This window comes from Adiantum capillus-veneris, chromosome 5 (assembly GCF_014529385.1).
Source record: "Adiantum capillus-veneris isolate H3 chromosome 5, ASM1452938v2, whole genome shotgun sequence".
NCBI lineage: Eukaryota > Viridiplantae > Streptophyta > Polypodiopsida > Polypodiales > Pteridaceae > Adiantum > Adiantum capillus-veneris.
In genome coordinates this window covers 8,726,381-8,749,510 of record NC_140935.1, presented here as the reverse complement: position 1 = coordinate 8,749,510, position 23,130 = coordinate 8,726,381, and the positions used below count along the sequence as shown (strand labels likewise).

Below are 23,130 nucleotides of genomic sequence, written 5' to 3'. Positions count from 1 at the left end.
CAAAGGTGTATACGTCCTTTGAAACTGTTGCAAATTCACGTGCTTCGTCATTGCCCGTTGATGCATGCTATAGACTAGCACATCGTTTTTGTTGTTATTGAGGAAATCTTTGAATTAAGCATACCTTTTTATTTTTTTGATGCCATTAAGAATTCCTTTTAATTTCAAAACATTGTTCCAATGGTGTTGGAGTTCTAGGCAAATAATAGAGAAAAGAGCCCTACCTTGTTTGCCAATCTATTGTTCATGCCAATCATCTCCTGCATTGAAGGACGTACCATTCCGTCGACAACAAAACAATATTTGAAATGAAAAAAGATAAGTGATTTTTTTCTTTATCGCAAAAAGCAAAAGAAATAAAAACGGTGCTAGATGAAAAGAATTTGTTAAAGCTTTGAGCACCGAAACAGAATGTTGCACTCAATGCAACATTTAACTACAAGAATAGGATGTTGCGTCGCAACAGTTCGTTGATTGACAAAATTAGAGTACAGATAATCATTATGGATTACTAATCAGAAAAACCACTACGCAATTACTTAATAAAGCAAATCTTCTTAGCAAGAGAAGTAACACAAATCACACAACCATTGAACAATTGTTGTAGTTCTTTGAGTGAACAGAATTGAGAAATTCCAAGGAATAAATCATAAAAGGGGATTTGAAAATTTCCGAGCCACAAGAACATACTCTCAGAACTAGGACAACCCGATGAAATGCCGCTTGGCTAGATATTCATAAGCCAAGGATGTGATAGGTGTCTGTCGTGCTAGTGACAACATACACTCAAAGCTACCTGCAAAGACAAAGAACCCTGTCAGGATTGACAATGCGTGTCCGTCAGCGACATTGAATCAAACAAAATTTAAGCTTCAAGGTTCTCTTTTCTGTACATGATAAGCTTCAAAAATTATATGGTATTTTTCTAAGGACCAAGGCTGTGCTGGAAAAAAGTGTAATCCCAGGTCTACAAAATTTGTCCCTCTAAATTCAAAAATATGGAGGTCTACAAAATTTGTCCCTCTAAAATTTAAATATGAAGGTCAGAAAACACCTTCAGATATAGTCGACGTATCTTTAAGATTCTCCTACACAGGTTTTGTCAAGTTTTTTGAAAAAAGTTTTTTGCGAGCAGTAGTGAACCAGGTGTGAAATTACAAATCCTTCAAAGATTGCACATTTTCTGCAGTTTGGCCATACAATAGTCACTACAATAACGATCTGTCTTGATAAATTTTGATACTTGCCCTAGCTCAATGAGCGGCTGCCACATCAGTCAGCGGAATTTCTTGCCTGCTGCACTGCTCGTCTGCCTCTGTGTGCATGACCGACAGCTGCCGTAATGGTGACCTGGCCCACCTCCCCCCGACCTTTGACGGAAGGGAAAGGTCATCGACTGACCTTTCCCGTAATGGTGGGTTCACGCATGCACGCGACTGGCTAAGCCAGTCGCGCATGCGCTCACCCACATTACGGGGAAAGGTCAGTTGATGACCTTTCCCTACTCCAGCTTTCTCAAGTTGCCTTCAGGTTTCCACAACGAAAACATTATGCATTGGCTAATATTATGGTTCCTTCTGCTATGTTCCATGACTTCGCAAGCAACGGTCCAGTTATTACTTCGTTAGTGTAGAAGGCAAAATCTCAATTCTGGCTCCCCGTTCGTCCACGTGGCATCAAGCTCAACCATCCGATAATCAAAATCTGGGTCGTTCATAGAGAAGCAGATGATGGAGCAATTTAAAGAGCGAGAGACATCCTCAGACGCACAGGGAAACGCGATGTAGCAAGCAGGTCAGGATTAAGTCTTTTCCGCGTAGTTCGCCCTTGCAGCAGCAAGCCGGTCAGAACTGCAAAGGAGTACCGGAGACCTTTCAAACCCTGGTTATATTCTGCAGATCATCAAGCTGGAATCTAGGTCGTTCGTAGAAAAGCAGATGATGGAGCAATTTAAAGAGCGAGAGACAACCTCAGACGACGCGCAGGGAAACGCGATGCAACAAGCAGGTCGGGATTAAGTCTTTTCCGCATAGTTCGCCCTTGCAGTAGCAATCCGGGCAGAACCGCAAAGGAGTACCGGAGACCTTTTAAACCCTGGTTATATTCTGCAGATCATCAAGCTGGAGGGTACTTCGGATGCTTGCCGACGTAATGAGCACGGACCGTTCAACACATTTTTTAGCTGATGCTATTAGGCTGTTGGCGATGCAGACGGCAGAGGCCGATGGATGCACAACTCCTTTTGTCAGCAGTCCCTAACTAACAATATTCTCGTGAATTTTTTTGCCCCTATCAGCTTCTTGCGTAGTGCAACATGCCTTAAAGATGAAAGCATGGGCGATTCCATCTGGAGCGATTCCTCGCTTTGCATCTCCTGAGAACAGCCCAGGTTTTCCTGGCCTACCACATTTGGCATACATGTACTGAGATCTTCCAAGCGAAGCAAACCAGTGAGAGTACAAGTGCTGGTATGCAGCATTGAACAACAATCTACTTCTAAATCCTCTTGCAGCCTCAATTCCTCAAGCACACATCTTGGACACATCACAAACTTTCAAGCTTGTCAAGCTCATGAGCACCCCAGCCAAGGTATACTCACGAAAGCATAAGGAGTTCTTGATCGGCTTCATGTCCGAACTGTCTTCACTATTACAGATAAGCCCAATATGGTTGTTGCAAGAAAGCACTATGTTGTTCTCACCGCATGAGAAATGAAGGCCTCTTTCCAATTGTTCAAATGCAATCACTTATGCTTGCACCTTGAAGGTGTGTGGTCTTATCAAGACGTTGACATGGGTGAGAGAGTTCACGATAAGAGTACTAGTCAAGGGCTATTGGAGAGTGCTTGGCAGTGCTTTGCTCGATGTCCTCATGAAAGCACAAAAAGCTCTTTGTCCAAAATATTGGAGCGCATTGATTGCATGATATACCCATCAAGAACCTTCTGTAATAGACCAAACCTGCCTTGCCACAATGCCGTGCATCTTGAAGGAATGTGGCTCTATGCAAGATGCTGATATGGGCACAAAAATTCACAAAGATTCTGAATCTGTTGAAAAAAGATGTCGTGCTTGGAACTGTCTTGGTCAATATGTATGCCAGATGTGGTGCGATTGAGAAAGAACAAAAAGTGCTTGAGGAGCTTCCTATCCAGAATGCCGCCTCCTCGGAATACACTGATTGCAGGATGTGCACAACAACAGCAAGGCCAGAAAGCTCTAGGCCATTTTTAGTGGATGCAAAGCAAGATTAGTCCCTATACTTTGGTCTTGAAGGCTATGCTTACATCTTGAAGGCATGTGGCTCTACGCAAGTGCTCGAGGAGCTTCTTATCCAGAGTGTGGACTCTTGGAATGCATTGATTGCAAGATATGCCGCATAGGGACAGGGCCAAAAAGCTCTAGTTTGTTTTCAGCAGATGCAAAACGAGGGTGTCTCTCCAGTTACAATCACCTACACATGCATCTTGAAGGCATGTGGCTCTACACAAGATGCTGATATGGACACAAAAATTCACAAAGATGCTGATGTTGAAAAAAGATGTCGTGCTTGGAACTGTCTTGGTCGATATGTATGCCAAATGTGATGCGGTTGAGAAAGCACAAAAAGTCCTTGAGGAAGTTCCTGTCCAAAATGTCGCCTCTTGGAGTACACTGATTGCTGGACATGATTAACAAGAGCGGGGCCAAAAAACTCTAGGCCGTTTTCAGCGGATGCAAAGCGAGTGTATCTCTCCAGTTGGCAATCACCTATGCATGCATCTTCAAGGCATGTGGATCTACGCCAAGATGCTGATGTGAGCACAAAAATTTATAACGATGCTGATGTTGAAAAAAGATGTCGTGCTTAGCACTGCCTTGGTCGATACGTATGCCAAATGTGGTGCGTTTAAGAAAGCACAAAAAGTGCTTGAGGCGCTTCCTATCCAAAATGTCGAGTCTTGGAATGCATTGATTGTGGGATACACGCGATAGGAGCAGGGCCAGAAAGCTCTATGCCGTTTTCACGGATGCATCTCTTAAAATTCAGTCTGAATGCAAATACTTGCACCTTGAAGGCCAGTGGCCTTACACGAGCCGTTGACATGGGTGAGCGTATTAACGAGAAGATACCTGATCCAGCACGCTTGGTGAAGGATGTCATACTTGGCAATTCTTTGGTTGACATGTATGCCAATGTGGTACTGTCACGAAAGCATGAAAAGTTCGTGATGGGCTTTCTCTCCAGAATGTCATCACCTGCAACATGTTGGTTGCAAGATATGCCCAATATGCCTATCGCAAGGGTATCAGAATCCACAATGTGATTGCTAGTCGGGGGCTGTTGGGAGTACGATGACATGCTTGGCGGTGGATTGATCAATATTGTGGTTCCCTTTTATGAAACGTAATGCTTGGCACTGCCTTGGTCGACATCTATGCCAAATGTGACAGGGCCAGGGAGCCCTGGGCTGGGCTGTTTCCAATAGATGCAAAGTGAGGGCATCTCTCTAGATGCAATCACCTATGCTTTTGTCTTGAAGGCATGTAGCAATGCCTTGATGTCCGGAATGTCATCTCTGCCAGGAAGCTCTTGCTGGCTATTTTCAGGATGCAAAGCAAGGACATTTCTCCTGATGTAATCACTTATGCTTGCATCTTGAAAGCATGTGGCACTACATAGGAGCAATGATCATGTATGCGAGATGTGTACTTGAGAAAGCACCAAAAAGTGCTTGAGTATGCTTTTGTTTTGAAGGTAGGTGGCACTACGCAAGATACTGATATGGGCAACAAAATTCACGATGATATTGTTAGTCAGGGAATGTTGAAAACAATCCAGACCTTCCTGGACCCTCAATGCCAAGATTCCTGATGAGATTCGTGTCCGAAATGTTGTCTCTTGGAACACATTGATCGTGGGACATCCCCAACAAGCAAAGGGCCAAGAATTCTTGGGCTGTTTTCACCAGATGAAAGCGAGGGCATGGAATCACATCTACTGCATCTTGAAGGCATGTGGCACTACGTAGGACTCGGCTGCCATCTCGTGGGGCACATTAAGTGCAAGATATGCCCCTCATGGCTGTAGCAAGGAAGTTGTGGGCTGATATGGCATGGAAGTCAAAATCCAGATGCAAAGTGAGGGCCTCTCTCCAACTGCAATCACCTACACGCAGGCATCTGGAAGGCATGTGGCTCTATTGCGCTTTTTTAATCGTTGCAATCAAAATCGAGATGCGAAGTGAGGGCCTCTCTCATGATGCAATCACCTACGCAGGCATAGATGCAATCACCTACACAAGCATCACATGTCGCAAGATTTTTTAATCACACGTCGATCACAAGCGTTGACAACTTTCAAATCTATCATGCTCTCTATCAGGTGTTCTGTTTGCAATGTCAGCAGATGCGAAGCGAGGGCCTCTGTTTAGATGCAATCACCTATGCATGCATCTTGAAGGCATGTGGCTCTATGCAAGAAAAAAGATGTCGTGCTTTGCACTGTCTTGGTCGATATGTATGCTAAATGTGGTATGCTTGAGAAAGCACAAAAAGTGCTTGAGGAGCTTCCTGTTCGGAATGTCTCTCTAGATGCAATCACCTACGCAGGCATAGATGCAATCACCTACACAAGCATCACATGTTGCAAGATTTTTTAATCACACGTCGATCACAGGCATTGACGATTTTCAAATCTATCATGCTCCCTATCAGGTGCTCTGTTTGCAATGTCAGCAGATGCAAAGCGAGGGCCTCTGTTTCGATGCAATCACCTATGCATGCATCTTGAAGGCATGTAGCTCTACGCAAGAATCCTTCATCCACGTGGCATCGACCATCCGACGGCAAGTGCTTGCTCGCTTTTTTTAAGGCCTTCATCAGTCGACTTGTCAAGACGTGCAACTATTTAGCTATTCCTGCTCTAAACTACAATTTCGGCCCTCTGACGTCTTTCTCATCGCAAACTAAGAAATCGTCAGAATTACAGCCTTTCAGTGAAAACAGGATTGGCTTCCTTTGTTCTTTCTTGGTACCTTCACAAAAAAACCACAAGATGGGTAATCACTTTGAATCAACACAAGATGTTGGCAAGGAAGCTCGTCAAGGCTGTTCTAAGCATATGCAAGCAGAAGGCCTTTCTCCAATGCAATCATCTATGGAAGCAAGCACCTATGCTAGCATCTTGAAAGACTTCGTAATATGCTGACATGGGTGAGAGAATTTATGATGAGAGTGCTAGTCAGTCACAAGCTATTCAGAAACAGGTTGTTCTTAGCAGGGATTTTCTTTATATGTATGGCAAAGGTGGTGCCCTTACAATGTCCACAAAAAGGCAACAAATCCACTAACAACTCTAGAGAAGAAGCAATACTCGTGAAACACATCAAGCAGACTCATAAAAGCATGAGAAGTTCTCATGTCCGAATTGTCATCACTATTACAGATAAGCCCAACGTGGCTGTTTCAAAGAAGTACTTTGTTGTTCTCATGGGATAGCAAAGGCCTCTTTCCAATTGTCCCAATGCAATCACTTACGCTTGCACATTGAAGGTGTGTGGTCTTATGAAAGATGTTGACATGGGTGAGAGAATTAATGATATTGAGATTACTAGTCACGGGTTAGTTGCAAAAAATTATCGTGCTTCCTATGATCTGGAGTGTGGATGTAAGATTTGTCCCGCGAGGGCAGGGCCAGAAAGCTCTAATTCTCTTTCAACAGATGCGAAGCGAGGGCCTCTCTCCAGATGCAATCACCTATGCATGCATCTTGAAGACATGTGGCTCTACGCATGATGCCCACATCATTGATGAAAGGAAGTGCATCAACAAGAGCCATTCAATCCCGCAGTGAGTAAGCATTATCATTTTTTATTTTTGACACTGAGAACGCAGTTAATGAATGCATTGAAAATTGCACGCCGCCGTGGGAATGGCACGTTCCTTCGTATTATAAAAATTGGGGAGGATTGTGAAAACTCCCCCATGTAAGGAGACTTGCATGTTTTCTTTTTTTTTGAAACATGAAAATGGAACAACAAACAATTAATAACATTGACATCTTGTATGATCACGAACATTGAGCTTGACAAAATTCTAACCCTCCTTGTGGTTTTTTGCGAGGTACCCCTTTGAAGCACTACGATCAGTATCCCATTTTTGCAAAGAACGCCTCTGAACCACAACAATCGGTATCCAAACACTCTCAGGTAAAAAAATCTAACACGCTTTGATGAAATCTCTCTCTGTGCTTCATTTTCTCTCGGATAAAACTCTCTCTCTCTCTCTCTCTCTCTCTCTCTCTCTCTCTCTCTCTCTCTCTCTCTCTCTCTCTCTCTCTCACAAAAATAGGAAATACAAAAACATTCAATGATTTGGTAACGCAGACAAAAATTTCCTTGATGTATTCCACACAAAAAAAAGTAGTAAAAAAGTCAGATAAAATCCCAAGGGTTCTCGTCGTAAGAGATCAAGAAAAGAAACATAATACCATTATAATGAGTATCATCACCAAGCAATGAGATGACCTCAGCAAGAAACTAAATAGAAAATGGCATCGAAAGCATGTAACACAAAATGCAAGGACAATCATCAAACATCCTCAGGATCATACTTTAAAGTCTGCACGTAAATTTAATGCCAATCAATTAGAAAACAGACGATAGGGAAATTGCAAACATGCCACAAAGAGACCCAGCAAAAGAGCCTTTAAGTACCTTAGCACGACAACATCACCATCAGGAGCTTGGCTATGGTAGCTAGCGGTGGAGATGCCATGACTAATGGTGAAGCGATGGTGCAACTATATGAAGCTCCATTGATTATATTGGGATTATGCTTGTGACAGCAAGTTTTAAGTGTTGATATCGTTGTCTTAGCTAGAGGGGGCTTTTATATATATACGTGCAGTACCTACGCTAAGTACTGTGCTGGACCCCACAATAGCTTGCCTAGAGCCCCACACCCTTTTCTCACAAGCGGCTCTCTGCTTTGTTTTGAGGATGTGTTTGTGGCCCTGGCCCCTTTCAATGGCTCTAACATGGAAATTTGTAGCTTTTTGGGTGTTGCTTTTCATTACACTTGCCCCACGTCTATGTTAGTAGCATTTATAGCAAGGTTCAGTAGAGACAATGTATATCACCATGACCCCTTTTTTTTGTGTGCAAGTTTTTCCTAGTAGCCCAATTATCTTTCCTAACACTTGTAATGAAATCGCACTTTATAGAGAGATATTTGACTATCCAAGATACCCAAGTACCTGTGGCAATCTACAATATTTACTTGGGTACACATATATAAAAGAATGCACATACCGAATGAGGGTGCATCATGCCATATATATGCACATATGAATTTAGTTTAAAAAGGACATTGGTTATATATGCCTGTGTGCATGTAGTACTGGCATATATAATTGTCAAGGCAAATACACTTTTGATCAATAACCAATATTTACTTGATCTAAGATTTTTCTTTTCATGGTCAAATTGGATTAGGTCATATTGTGGCGGTTTGGAACCTGGCCTTTTGTTTTGAAGATCTTTGGTTCAAATATTTTAGCATTGGGTTGTCTGCCTCAGATTATAAATGAACAGGATATGGTCAAAAATCTGATGGAACTACAATGTTATTGAGTGAATCGGAACTTTTGATCAAGTATTCATGCGTGACTTGGAACCAGGGCCGAAAATTGCAACCCTTCCCGTCCTTCCTTTGCTGCTAGCCGTACACACACCGGGCAAATTTATAGTAGCCCTTCCTAAGGAAGGACATGTTGTTCGAGTGGCCTTGCCCCAAGGAAGCCCTTCCTAGGGAAGGGCAACCTCTCAAAGTGCCCTACAAAGATTAATCATGCCAATGCTTGGAATTGGGACTTTTGAAGTTGTGCCTAGAGGATGTTCTATGGACTTTGAGAGTCACTAATAAGTATGGAATTTGATTTTGAAGGTTGTTCAAGCATGCAGTGCCATCACCTTAGAAGTTAAAAGTTAAGTTATGCTTTTTAATATAGGAATTTAAGGTATGCTTTTTATTATATGGAATTTTTAGCGCGTCGGGTAGATTGTAGAGGGAGCAAAGCACAAAGACTGAAGTTTGAAGTTCGAACTCAAAAGTTCAATCGCTCATGAGTTTTTTGGCAGGAGTAGCATGCTACTCCAATGAAAAATCTTGAATCTCGAGTCTCTCGTCGACCAGTTGCTGGCTGAGAGCTTCTATATCCAAGTTCCAACTGAGATGAGGAGGTTCAAGGGATGCCATGTAATCAAGGCTCATGGGCTAGAATGAGAGAGAAGGTAAGTACAACAGAGATTGATTCAAAGCATGGCTGAATAATGCCTTATTGAGTGAAGAGAGTAAAGAGAATAAAGATTGAGCACTCTTGTTGCTCCCCACATGAACTCAATTTCTCATTAAAAAAAGCATCTGTACATCTATCTTGAAGCAGGTGCTAGGCCCAACCATGCAAGAAATGATTGCAGCTGGCAAGAGAATTCAACATTTGGAGGAGGAGGTTTCTCTGCTCGAACACACAATGACGGATTCTCATGCAGAGATGATGACAGTTCAGGAGAATTCTAGGAAGTTCCAAGTAGAGTGTGAAGAGCTGCAGCAAATTCTTGGCACTTCCTCGAGCTGAAAACCAAAGAAGTGTAGTTGCTCTGAAGGAGGCATATGATGGAGGAGTTGCAGAGGCGAGTCATAGTTGTTGAGGAAGAGAATGAAGGGCTCAAGAAGCAGATTGAAACGCAGACTTTGAAAGTTCAAGAGATTGAACAGCAAGCACTTCTTGTCGAGAATTCTTGGGTTGCAAAGGGAGCTTGAGGCTACAGAAGGCAGCAATGCGGCAGTTAATTGAGCAGATGGCTCAAAAAAAATGGGAAGGTTTTGGTGTTAGAGGAGATTGTAAGGGTTGTTCAGGCACACAAAGCAAAGCTTGAAACAGACAGAGATGAATTGGGGATCCGAATGCAAGTATTAGAGGTCAGATTTCAAGAATTGCAGAAAGAGGGAGATGATTATCTTGCTGATTTCCAGCGTCTTGAGTCACAATGCAAGCTTTTTGAAGATACTGAAACGCACCACCAAGAAAAACTTACTTTGTTGTTGGTAGAGACTGATCATTTGCATGAAGAAAGGGCAACTGCGCAGAGCCTGCTGACCCAGGCTAATTCAGAGATGGAAGAACTCCACTTGCACCTAAATGCCTTCTCCTTAGACAAAGATCTGCTGTTGCAGAGGGGATCTGGCCATGTAAATACCCCGCTGATCCGCATTGCTTGCGCTTTCTAACTCAGACAACGAATGCATGGCATCATCTTGTTGCTTCTCAAGCATGCCCTTCCCAATAATCAGCTCAGAAAGAACCAATTCCAAGTCCCTAAGATGAGTAGTCTGCATTCCAGGATCTTGCAATAGAACATCATTTGTGGGGGAAGACCAGGCTGAAGCTGAGAGGGGTGGTGCGGCCTGGGCAGGGGGCGAGGCCTGGGTAGGGGGCGAGAGGGAGGCTGGGTAGGGGGTGAGGGCTGGTGAGGGAGAACTAGGGGCGAGGGTGAGTGAGGAGGAGGGTAGGGGCGAGGGCTGGCGAGGGGGGGGTAGGGGGGCGAGAGCAGTGGAGGGAGAGGCACGAGGGGTCGGCAGGGGGCGAGGGCGAGTGGGCAAGGGGCGAGTGAGTGTGAGGGGGAGGGTAGGGTCGAGGGGATAGGGGACAGCAAACATTCATCTTCAATGCAAGGTATAGCCGGAAGAGTTCGTGTTTCGCTATAGATGAATTCCATGGTCCACTGGCTGAAAGAGGAGATGCTACAAAGCGCAGCAGTTGATGGAGAGCATGAGGACGTATCATGAGCAAGATAGCTATCATCAGCAGGGAATCCATCAAGCAGGACGGGCTCTGTGAAGGGAGTTCGCTAGACACAGAGGAGAGCTTTGTTCTGGTTGGAGAAGCAGACACCAATGGAGCTGATGTTTGAGGGGGGGGCGAACTCTTGTAGAGGAGATTTCGGTGATTCTTCATAGGCGCACCAAATTCAAAGGCTTCCACCAAGGGCACATCAAGAGTAGCTTCTATGACCTTCAACCTTTGAGCTGGCTCAGGTGGCTCCTTACGTTTAGTTATTGTGGAAACATTGGAAGAGGGTGTACTTTTAGGCAAAGAGTGAATAAAGACTCCATAACAGGGCATAGATTTGGTAGCATCCAACCACTCCAACAGATCTCATCTGACTCGTCAGGTGGAGTAGGTTGTTCCAATCCAAGGCTGGTTGCTAAGAACAAAGAACTATGTTGAACGACGAGATCCATGCCTCCTTCTAGGAGAATGGGTTGCATCTGGGAGCCAGGAGTATGTATCCACATGGCATCGTTTCCCCAATCATGAAGTGCTTTAGTGTGTCGCAGCCATGGTCTACCGACGAGCAAGGGAACTCCGCCCTCCACCTGTGGAAGACGAACCACAACAAAATCCAAACTAAAAGTGAAATCATGTACCTGCAGAGGCACCTTTTCCACTATGCCCACACGGTATACTATCCTCTGGTCGGCCAATGTTACTGTGAAAGGGGCAGGTTGAGTAGGCTGCAGGCCTAAAGCCATCATAGTGAACTCAGGCATCATATTGATGCCAGCTCCACCATCCACAATTACTCCTGAAAATTGCTGCTCCAAGACGGACACCATGAGACGAGGGCTTCTATAATCTGTTAGGGGAGCAACGTGATGGGATATCATATAGGACTCTGATGGTTGCCCTGGGAGGTGCCCGCCACTAGGACCTGCTCCGGGGTAAAGTGATTGAATAATTGTAAGGGTGTCACTTCGAAAACTCGCATCTATCCGCAGCATGTCATAGAGCAACACTTGTTTTTTTTCCCGAGAAAAAGATCCTTCTATTAGTTAATGAAGTGGCCCATAGAACTACAACCACCTCTACAAGAGAGGGCTACAACAATCATGATGGGGAGACTCTCCCAATGAAAAAACAGCATATGTACAATGAGGCTAAATAAAGAAATGGGAGGGGGGAAATGCCACACAGGTGGACGGTAATGCCATCTGAGTACAACCTGGACCATGGTGAAAAAAGGCCCAGGACGCCAGAGTTGAAGGAACGCCTCTCTGCGCTCCCCCATGCGGTCGGAGCTGCCTTGAAGTCTCTCGAGCTGTCCTCTGAGAGTATGGATCAGCTCAAGCCAAAGATCCCGAACAGTCTCTGCTGGTGGTACAGGGCAAGCCTCGAAGATGTGGAAGCAGCGGGCCTGCCAAATGAACCAGACTGTCAGGCCACCGATGAGCTCCCAGCACTCCTCTCTCTCACTGCACCACTCCTATGGAGTAAGCTCTGTGGCAGGCTGGAGTGGTCACCCCCCCTACATCACTATCATCCTGCTGGTGGAAGATAGCTCAAACTGAAGTGCCGGGCCCGTGAGAGTGGACCAAGCAGCTGCCCCCCAAGTGTACTGCCGAGCCATGGAAAGAGCTGGCATCAACCGAAGAACACGAAGCCACACCTACTGTGCCAAAGGACAGTTCCAAAGACAATGACACTGACTCTCCACCAGATGGTCACAAGCTGCACATACGGCCGAGAGACCACTATTTACAAGTCAGCTCCCAACTGCTGTAGCTCTGTGTGCGACCAGCCACTGGAACAAAGTGACTCGCCTCGACTGTCTGGAGTCCCACGACCTCTCCCAAAAAGTTGTCAAGAACTCAGTTGTGAGACCCTCCTCCTGCCAATGAGGTGTTGCAGCAAGGCGAGCCTCTTTCTGTGCTGCCAGTATGTGACGTCCCAGTCGAACAGTGTACGAAAAGAAAGGGACACCTGGGTGGTCTGCAGAGGAGAAAGGGTCCCTCCTCTCCAGGATCCCACTGTACTCGTGCCAATGGACAGCTCTCCCAAGCCCACAGTCTCCAGTATCCAGTCTCAAGAGCTGTTGGGTCAGGATCGATGACACAAGTCCTCCCACAGATGCCCACCACTCGGATCCTCTGAAATTAGCACTCCGCCACCTGCGGGGCCTCTACTGCAACTCAGAGTAAGCGTCCCTCACCTTGTATCTCGAAAAACAGGGAGGGAACAGTCTCTGAGCAAGCCCGAACTGAGATGAGAACCTCCAGTCGCGTGAAGGCTCCCATCCATCTGGGCTCGGCTTACTCGAGAGGTGTGAGCCACTCAGCTGGTACTGCCGTTGAGATGTCCTAACACATGCTCTGCACCCCTCTCATGCCCTGAAGCTCCTCTGACAAGCCTGAAAACTGTAACCAATCACCTAAAGAGCGTGTTGGACCCTCTGCCATGGGACCCAGAAAACATGAGGCCGACTACCAACCAAGTGGCCTCTCAGAGTGCTAACCATGGGGTTCCAAACAAGGGGCTGTCTCAAGCGCTCCTCCATGCAAATAGGCTGACGCTGCTCCACGCCTCTCCGTAGATGCTCCCAAGATCGAAGCAAACTCACAGCGAAGCGGTCCTTGCTCAAGCCAACTCTGTGTATCTCTGTGAAAATCCATCTGGTCGAAGGTCGCCATGGGCCTCCAGCCTGAGGCACCCTAGCACGAAGTCGTTGCAGCCTCCTTCCAGCGCTCCTCACCTGGAAGAAGTCCTCTGACGATGAACTTCCCAAGGAGGGCTCTGCTCTGCTCTGCTGGGTCTATGATCCCAAGCTCTCCCTGAGAACAAGGAAGAGTGATGACCTGCCAAGCCACTTTGGCCCGAGCTATCTGAGTGTCATACCTTGACCAAAGGAAGTTCCTGATCAGCCTCTCTACCTGACTGATACAAGAACTCGAGAAGATCTAGCAACAAGAAGTAATGTACCACATAGTAGCCAATAGCACCTGGTTGGCCACTACAACTCTGCCTACCAAAGAAAGTTGTGCGGAGCTCCAATGTAACAACTTCCTCCTGATAGACAGGAGAAAGGGAGCAATCTGCTGCTCGGGAGACCAAGTCCAAACCAACCTGACAGCCCAAGTACCGAGTTGCAGTCCCTGGGGGAATCCACCTGAAACCCTCACCTGGCATCCAATCGGGCATAGGAGCACTACCAACCGAGAAAGCCACTGTCATTCTCCAGTTGATCAATGCGCCAGATGCACAACAGAAGGTCTCTAGAGCCTGCTCACACCTGTGAAGGTTGGCCTCCTGGCCATCCAAGTACAAGGCTGAGTCGTCTGCAAACTCAGCGTCCAGAAGCTCGTCTCCCCGAATAGGAAGTGTTAAGCCCCGTAAACCAACCTGTTGCGACACCAAAAACCTGCTCATCGCCTTAGCATAGAACAAAAAGAGGAAGGGGGCAAGAGAACAGCCCTGTCTGACCGAACGTGTGAGCATGAAACGATCACCTCTACCTCCTAACAAAAGTACCTGACTGTGTGCCCGTCTGTACAAAGCTGACACCCCTCTGATCCAAGCATATGAGAAGCCCATCCTGCGTAGAGTGCCTTGCAGAAAGTGCTAGTCAACTCTGTCGTAGGCCTTCTAAATCGAGAAGAAGAATCAACTCACCACGGAGCCGCGCTAGGGTAGAATCCTCCCAAAAAGTAAAGATGTTGTCAAGGATACTACGCTCCTTGACAAAACATATCTGAGTCCCATGTATAAGGCTTTCTAGAAGTGGCTAAATCCTCAAACTCAGAGCCTTGGCAAGAATTTTGTAGGCTGAGTTGAGAATGGTGATGGGGCGCCACTGTCGAATCTCATCCAAGGAGCCACCCTCCTTGGGAATGAGGTAGATCAGGCCCTCACTCATGCTGTCAGGTATCTCTCCTATGTGCAAGATGTACTGAAAAGCACTACAGAGATCTGGGCCAAGCAAGTCCCAGTACTCTAAGAGAAAACTGGGAGTCAAGCCATCCTCACCTGGATAGCTACCACGGGTGAGTGCACTAAGAGAATGTGCAACTCCTCAAGCTCCAGTGGTAGCTCAAGCCTCTGACGCATCTCCTCAGTCACAAGACAAGGCATCTGTGCCCACACCTGCTCTCTGCATGCATCCGGACGCTCTGACTGAGGCTCTGCAGAAAGTAACTCACGGTAAAAGTCAGTAGCAACTGCATGCATGTCCTCTGGCTCTGAAGCAACTGACCCGTCGGGCCTCCTCAACTGATTGACCTTGGTATGCATATGCCGAGGTCCCACTGCCTCAAAGAAAGCACTAGTCACTCTGTCACCCACCTGTGTCCACTGAGATGCATGTCGATGGAAAGCAAACTCATGGCGCCGCTCCTCTGTGCTAACAAGCTCCTGGCGAGCCTGTTGTAACTGCTCCTCCAACCAAGGACTGGATGCTGCTCCTACATCCTTTGCAAGGAAGCAACGCCCCATCGGAGACATTGCTCCTCTCTCATTGCAGCCAGGCGAGACAAAGACTCCTGGAGAAAGAAACGAGTAAGTTGAGCTAGTCTTGATGCCACTCTGTCAGCAGGAGAATCCTGCATGTCTAAGCTCTCTGTCCAAAGAGCCTCCACTCACTCTCTGAGTGTAGAGTCCAGCAAGACCCTCTCAGGGCTGCGAAGCATCGTGTTCCCCCTCCTCTGCCTATCTGTCTCACTGTGAGGATCACTGGTGCATGGTCCGAGAAGAAAGTCCCTGCGAGAATGCCAATTGTCCCACCCAAGTCACAGAAGTGGTTACCAGTGTAGAAGCGATCTATCGACGATAGATTTACTCCTCCCACTCTGCGGTGCGAATGAGAGAAGGCCAGGCTGTCTGGGGCCTCACAAAGCTAGAATGCTGCCACACATCCGAAACCCTCAGAGTCATACAAAACCTCTCCCAAGCTGCCAGCCCAACTCCATGCACAGTAGCGTGGCTACCACCAATCCTGTCAGCGGGGTCCTCCAACATGTTGAAGTCACCCCCTATGCACCACTGCTCTGCCTGCGGCAAAGACTCAACAATCTGTGACCAAAACTTTGCTCGGGCACTGGCCACATTGGACGCATAGATGTTCAGGAAGCCCACAAGACAACCCTGAACCTACATAGTGATCCACTGAGCCCTGCCTGGCACAATAACCCCTCTGCCCACAATGGCCTGCTGCAAAGAATCCGCAATAGTCATACATACCCCACCCTGGATGCCTCCAGGTCCAAAAGCAGCTTAACAAAAAGTATCATATCGTCCACACAAAAGCTGACCATAACGTCTGATGCAGCTCTCACACAGATGATGCTCCTGAAGCATAAGGAGGTCAATCTCTCCTCCCACAAGGCATCGCTGAAGCTCCTCACGCAATCGGCCCCTTTGACGCTAAAACTGGGGCCCACCTAATCCCTGTACGTTCCATGAGACGATTCTCATGGGGAGCGAGAGAGAACAGATGTTGCCGTAGCAGCTAAACGTGCTATCTTTGAGCCTGGCTTGGATGGGAAGTAATCCGCATCCGAGCGTCCTCTAGATAGGCGTGACTGCAAAGAGTGCCTGACCAAGCCCAAGTAGACCGAGCCATGCGTAAAGCAACCTCCTCTGTCCAGGAATCCTCATGAATGTGTACATAGCATGGCGGGAACTGCGTATCAGCAAAGAAGTGAACCACAATGTGTCTACATCCTGCTGCATCTGGAGGTGTCACAGCAAACTTGGCCAATGGCCAAAGAGTCTGAAGCATGTCTGTAACTCCTAGGTCTCCCATGTGATGAGAGAAGTCTAGGGCCTGTGTTTGTAGCCACTCCAGAAAATGAGTCGAGAGTCCACTCAGTCTGGTCCTTGTTGCAAAGGGGAAAAGAGAAGCCAACCGCCGAGTCCAAGGCCTCTATCCCCCTAGATGCAAGGAACAGAACATGAACCCTGAAGCAGGCTGCCTCAAGGTCTAGTGAGGAGTCGCCCAGAAAGCGTGTAAAGTCGTAGGCAAAGAAGCCCCATCGACGTCGAATGTCGAAGCTCGTCAAACCACGAGGGACTGCTGCAAAGGGAGACGTCTGTACCTAAAGAGGGGGTCGCAAGAAAGGTTGTCCCTCTCTAGCCAAGCGACTCGTGGCAAAGGCGCTGCCAAGAGATCTCCTAGCAGCCGAGGATGGCCCTACCCCCGGGGTTGATTGTGGGACTGGAGCGGAGGGGGGAGTGTAGGAGCAGGGGGAGGGGGGGGGGGGGAGATGGGCGAGGGGGATCGGCAAGGGTAGGGGGGCAAGGAGGAGAGGCGGAGTGAGCAGGAGGGGGGGGGGGGGGGGGGGGGGGAGCTGAAGATGAGGGGGGGAACTCCGGGGGAGGGGGGGCTGTCGAGGGTGAAGCTGAGGTGGAGGCTGGGGCAAGGACCTCATCCTGCTGAAGAGGACCGAATCGGTTCCCCGTAGGAACTCACTGCTGCTGGGCAGGCGCCTTAGGACCACTCTGAGTGCCAGGCTGTCGTTGTGGCCCCTGCCGTCTTCGACCATGAACCTGCTGCCATCCCTCCTCCGCTCGAGCCCCAAGCTCGGAGGGTGGCTCTGCCTGTGTGCTATGTGTCTCTTCCTGCTGCTGTTGGCCAACCCTTGAAGGCTGGCGCTGGGCCTGTGGTGTAGGTCGGGGCCTCCTCTATGGACAGGCCTTCGCAAGATGGCCCATCTGTCAATAAATGAAGCATTGATTCGGGAGAACCGAATACTTCACGCTTTTTCTAAACCAACCCCCACTCACCTGAGGAAGTAGGATGATCTTCGGGAGAGTGTAGGTGTCCCTAACCAGAACGCGAACTGAGGGAATGCCGGCTCCCGTGCGAGGTGTCTCCAGGACAGTCTCAATCGCTGAGCCTATCCTGGACAAAAGTGGTAGGTACTCCCTCCGCAAACCAGCAAAGCAGACGAAGATGGGAAGGTCTGCCTCCTCTATCAAAACATCTGAAGCAGGGTCAAAACCATGTCTCCACTCTCGAAAGTGGGCTCCAACTGCTCGGATGGTCAAGGGGCTCATGACAATGACCTTGGACGCCATCTCGGAGGTCTCAAACTCGATCTGATAGTAACCTCGTCCGAGGAACTGAACGTCCAGGATCTTGCCCACCTCTGCAAGAAGGCGGGCCTGGAGAAGGTCACGCAGCTCTCCTCTGCTAGGTCTAGTGCCGAGAATCTTGCAGATGACGGAGGTCGCTTGGAGGCGCTCCACCTCTGCTGCGAGGCTCGTTTGCTCTGTCGGTGAAAGAGCAAGTCGGATAGTGGGCTTTGCAGGGTCGGGCAAGGGGGCTTCTGAGGAGTCCCTCTGGGGCGGAGCATGAGCCTCCATCTGTGTCTGCTGCCATGGAGAAGGACAAAATTGCGATGACGAGATATTGCTCTCTACTGAATGAGCACGCCGAAATTGTTGACGACTTCAGCAGAACAAGACCCGGGGGGAGAGGGTGGGGATAGCGAAGCGGAAGAAATTGGGAGTGCGAAGCTGGGGCAGCGCGGGCTGAGGCTGGGGCGAGCGAGCGGCCGGGCTGAGGCGCTGCGACAAGGCAGGCTGGGGCAGGTTCGCTGCGCGCTGGGGCCGAGTGTAGACAGCAGGCAAGCAGGGCAGGGCAGTGCGCGCTAGAGGGTGGGGGGGGGGGGGGGGGGGGGGGGAAGCGATGGCGCAAGAGAGGGGGTGCAAAGCGTGCGCGGGGGGATGAGCAAGGGCAGCAGTGAGTTCTCTTGTTCCACAACGAGAACATGTTGCTTCATATAAGTGCCAGAGCGACACTTGTTGAAAAGTGTTCTTCAAGATTGTCTCTGCTGTAGGCTTTTCTTTTTCTTCCAGTGGCTTTATTGGTACCTTGATCTGCTATAGATCAACCACTGCTTCCAAGAAGGCTTCATCACTATCGGAGAGCAAAGATTTGGATTCTTGCTTGTCACTGAGTGAGGGCTTGGCGCCATTTGAGGCAAGGTATCCACAGTTGGGAGAATGTTTAGGGGAGTTGAACGTGTTGGAATACTAAGACCGAGAGCGGCTCTCTGGGCCCAGATGAGGACGCCCGCTCGCTCCTCTACCAACTACAACTTCTCTTGAGTGGTAACCACATGGGCGGAAGGGGGTGGTTGAGGGGTGGTGCTAACTGCTATCAAATTGAGCTTGGGAAAGGTAAACTCATTTTGGCTTTGACTTGGGTTCGCAGCCGTGGATGCACGAAGTTTAGGGCAATCTTTACTGTAGTAATCCTTTGTTTCAGGGCAATGACGACAGGGAGGGGACCCTTCTGGCAGGGGGCATTTGCTTTGGTAATGCCCATATTCCTCGCATCTGTAGCATAAAATGGGCTGATTCAATGGGCGAATTGAAGGGCGAGGTGGTCCTTGCTCCCGGTACATGGAGTTGCAGGTGGAGGCATAGAAGCTTTGAAGGGATGAGGGAGCATGGGCATGATAAAAGCTCTGAGAGGGAAAAGTACTTTGCATACCTTGCATAGGAGGGGCTGTCAATAAAGGTGGCATGTGGTGTGGATGGCCACAAGGAGAAACCATGTTGGATGCAGGTGTTGGCCCTTGTTGAAGAGTAGGACCAACACTCTGCTGTATTTGTCGCAATCCCTTGAGGTAGTAGCAGCCCTTGTCCTCATGTCCAAACTTTTCAAAGAAGTGGCAGTAAACCCGAAGGGGGCATTCATGTGGAGGGTGCCTTGAAGAGCATCATGAGCTACACCAAACCATAGCCTTAGTCTACTGCTGAGAATTGAGCTCTTCTAGCTCGCGCTTTATCGGTTCCGATGCCTCGTGATGTGGAGGCTTCTCCTGTCTAAGAGAGAAGGACCTCTCCTCTTGAAGAGCTCGCTGTAACTTTAGGGCTTCCAGTTCCCTGCGTAAAGAAGTTAAAGGATCAGAAGGACTTTTCAAAAACACTGAGGGGTCTCTACCTGAGGAGAGTTGGTGAACAGCTTCCTAGCTAACTCTATCCTAGTAACAGTCGCGACAAACTCCTCCAGAGTGGCGTCAGGTCATAGAGACTCTCAGAGTTTTTGCTGGGAATTTTTGAGAAGAGCCTTCTCCACCCACTTCTTAACCATAAATTCCCCTGGTTACTAAGGAAGCTTGGCAACCAGAGACTTGGTTTTAGTCATGAGTTCTGCAAAAGTCTCCTCTGGCTGGAGCACCATGTTGGCCAACTCATCCAAAACCTTTTCCTGGAAGTCACTTGGCCTGAATGCTGCACAAAACTGTTGTCGTAAAGTAGCCCAAGTTGCAAAGTGGTTCTCATCAAACTGACTGCACCACTTGTCTGCTAAGCCATCCAAGGTAGATGGAAAGAGTACTAAATAAGCATCTTCTCTATTAAGACCACGACCTCTACAGAGAGATACAAAACCTCCTTGCATAATCGTCTACATCTTCTGAGGAGAGTCCCTTGAAAGTAGGAAACTCGATGTTTACCTTGGCCAAAACACTGGTCAACACCTCCATGGCCTCTTGCTCAGGGGCATGTTGCTCAATAGCTTGCTGTAACAAAATGGGAGAGAGCTTTACTGGGGAAGGTGACCTGGAAGATGTAGAACCGGATGGAGGAATGGATGATACCGTATGTGAAGGTATGGGTGATGAGGTTGGTGGACTTCTACTAGGTACCAAGGGTTGACGTCTTCTGTTGTAGTACTTCAGAGGACTTAGTAGTGCGCTTTGACGCTCTAATGACCGCCTTGTATGTGTCATGTAGTGACCACAAACCCAACCAAGATTTGGGCAAGAAGACCTTGAGCTGGCTAAACACAGGTCTAGACTGTACTAGACCAGGGCGAGTGACTAGACCACCTGGCTGGACCAGGGAGGAGGAAGGACTAGACCAGGGACGAGGAAGGACTAGACCAAGACGAGAGCTGGTTGGGGGACCAGGGTGAGAGAGGACCAGACCAACAGGGCGAGAGACTAGGTCAGCTAGACTAAGCTGTCTAGTGTGAAACTGGACCAGACCAGTAGGCTGCACTGTGCAAGGTGAAGTAGGCGAGGCTAGGTAAACCCAGCTAGCTCTTCGATTTCTAGATTTGTACCTCAACAGAGTGAGACTTCAGTTGAGGTCCCACCGAGCGTGCCAAAAATGAGAGCACCTGTAGCGCGAATAGTGTGTCGTGCTCTCTACAGAGGGTGCTCCTCAGTGCAATGTGCGTGACATCTCACTCAAAACAGAATGAAAACAAAGGAAACAATAGATAACAGTTGATCAACACAAGAGACACAGCAGCAGACCGGAACATATGGACTCGACTATCTCAAAGAATCAATACAGACTATGGCGTGCAGCACACTCAGCTCCAGCCCAGAACTCACGAGTACAATGGGGGTGTCGAGGCTCAGATGTGCAGGGATGGTGCAGACGTGCTGTGTATATAGACTCGCTGCTCTAGACGATGACGTTGGACCATATATGAAAAAGAAAATAATGATGACCCAATAGATACCACTCATATGTGCCACCATAAAGAGCCACCAACGGCTCATAAATGTCAACCATCTAAGTCTATCTCCAAACTGAGTAGTGGTGATGACCTGGCCATGATGTCTACTAGACCACTATCCGTATCCCTGCCACATGTCACTGCCCAACCCAGAGAGTCCGTCCCATGTGAACCAGACCAGACCAACTGTACTAACAGTGTGTCCTGTGAAAGTGACACTATAGCCTGCCATATAGAAGAATTAACCAGATACTTCTAGACTCCATCTCGCATTGATCCCCTTGGCTGTCTAAAGTTGGTGTACTTATGAACCCTTATATTGGAGAGAAATTTCCAGAAGGATAAACAATAAAGACTCCAACGGTTGATCCACTTCTGGGATGGAAACAACAAGTGCTCGAAATCCTCTGGCTCAACTTCAATTTCTCCACCCTCTGCATCATAATCAAAGTGCATCTGCTTCAAGAATTCTGGATGGATGAAGTTCTCTGCAGCTCCGAGATCAAAGAAAATAAGGGCATTGAAGCCGTTGACTTTGCCATATGCTCCACACAATTCATTTGTACTTTCAAGGCGTATGCCATAGATATCAGGAACTAGTCCAATAGCGGGTCTAGCTCTCTTGGTTGGCGATGGCCCTCAGGATCGATGTCCTATTTGAAAACATCCAAAGCATTGGCCTTCTTGTAAAAGGGTTTCTTGTTGACGTTGTGTCAGACGAGGCCTTTTAGGTTGGGTGTCACGAGACTCCCGAGAATTTGTTCATTGTTGTCGAGAGTTGTGGTTAGTGGCCGGAGGTTCTTCTGTGGTAAACTCCAACTTTCCCTTCATGAGTTTGTAGTTGACCACGGCATGGTTCATAAGCTCTTGCATGGTGGAGACTTGCTTGGAGAGACAATATTCGGTGATGGTAGTCCAAGGGTGTATCGCTCGCATTGGGCCTCCAAGGGAACAGATCTAAAGGACACCGGAAGGTACATGTCGAGAAACCTTTTGTTATAGTCATCCATGGTTTTGGTGGCAAGCATTTTCAAACTGCACCAGTATGCCAAAATCCGGACTTCAAACATAGAAGTCATGTAACTACATGCAAAACTTGTCTTGAAAGCTTGCCAAGTCCTTGGAGCATGCAGTTGTGTCGCGATTGAACTCCACCATTACATAGCATTATCTCTAAGAAATCCCGCTGCTCGAGAAATCTTGGATTCTTCTGTATAGTTCCCCAAAGCATAGAGGTTGTCGAATTGTTGTAGGAACTGCAATGCTTTCTTGCAATCTTTCACCCCGAAAAAAGTGAAAAATTGGACTATCATGTTGCCATCTTTGAAATCTTTGGGTTGGTTAGGCGAGTATCCCGAGTACGGATAATAAGGGTATCCATATGGGCTTCAACCATTGTAGCCTGGTGGCGGCGGTGGTGAGGGAGGTGGAGGCAGTGGCAGTGGCAAAGGCGGTTGCACTGGATTAGGGTCAGATGGCTGCACCATATTCTTGAAGACTCCCCCGATCGGAATAGACGACTGAGAAGGTTGCCGGTTGGAAGCTCTCGTACTTTCTGGTGCTGGAGAAGGACGTACGATCTAGCCTCTAGGGCATCAAAGGGGGTAACATGTAGTTCAAAAATTGTTGAAAACTTGGCAGCATCGAAAGATTCTATTTAGGATGTCGTGAAAGAATGTCGTGAAGCTCGTAGAGAAGAAACTACAAATATTCTTTTGAATCCATGAAAGCCATGTCTTGGGTTCTTTATGGCTTATGCCGTGTAAGACAGAGCGGTGAAGACAGGAGCGCGCCCGATGCGCGATGAAGTAAGGGTGGAAGTGGCTAATAAG

The 23,130-nt window shown here is 47.9% G+C and overlaps 1 long non-coding RNA gene across 1 annotated transcript in view; it reads right to left on the bottom strand.

Moving 5' to 3' along the window:
• Positions 1 to 369: 369 nt before the first annotated feature.
• Positions 370 to 23,130, bottom strand: part of LOC147456851 (uncharacterized) — a 99,771-nt gene continuing 77,010 nt past the window's right edge. Inside the window, exon 2 of the long non-coding RNA XR_015188273.1 lies at positions 370 to 796. This is a non-coding gene — a long non-coding RNA (uncharacterized LOC147456851). The remainder of the gene's footprint in view (positions 797 to 23,130) is intronic.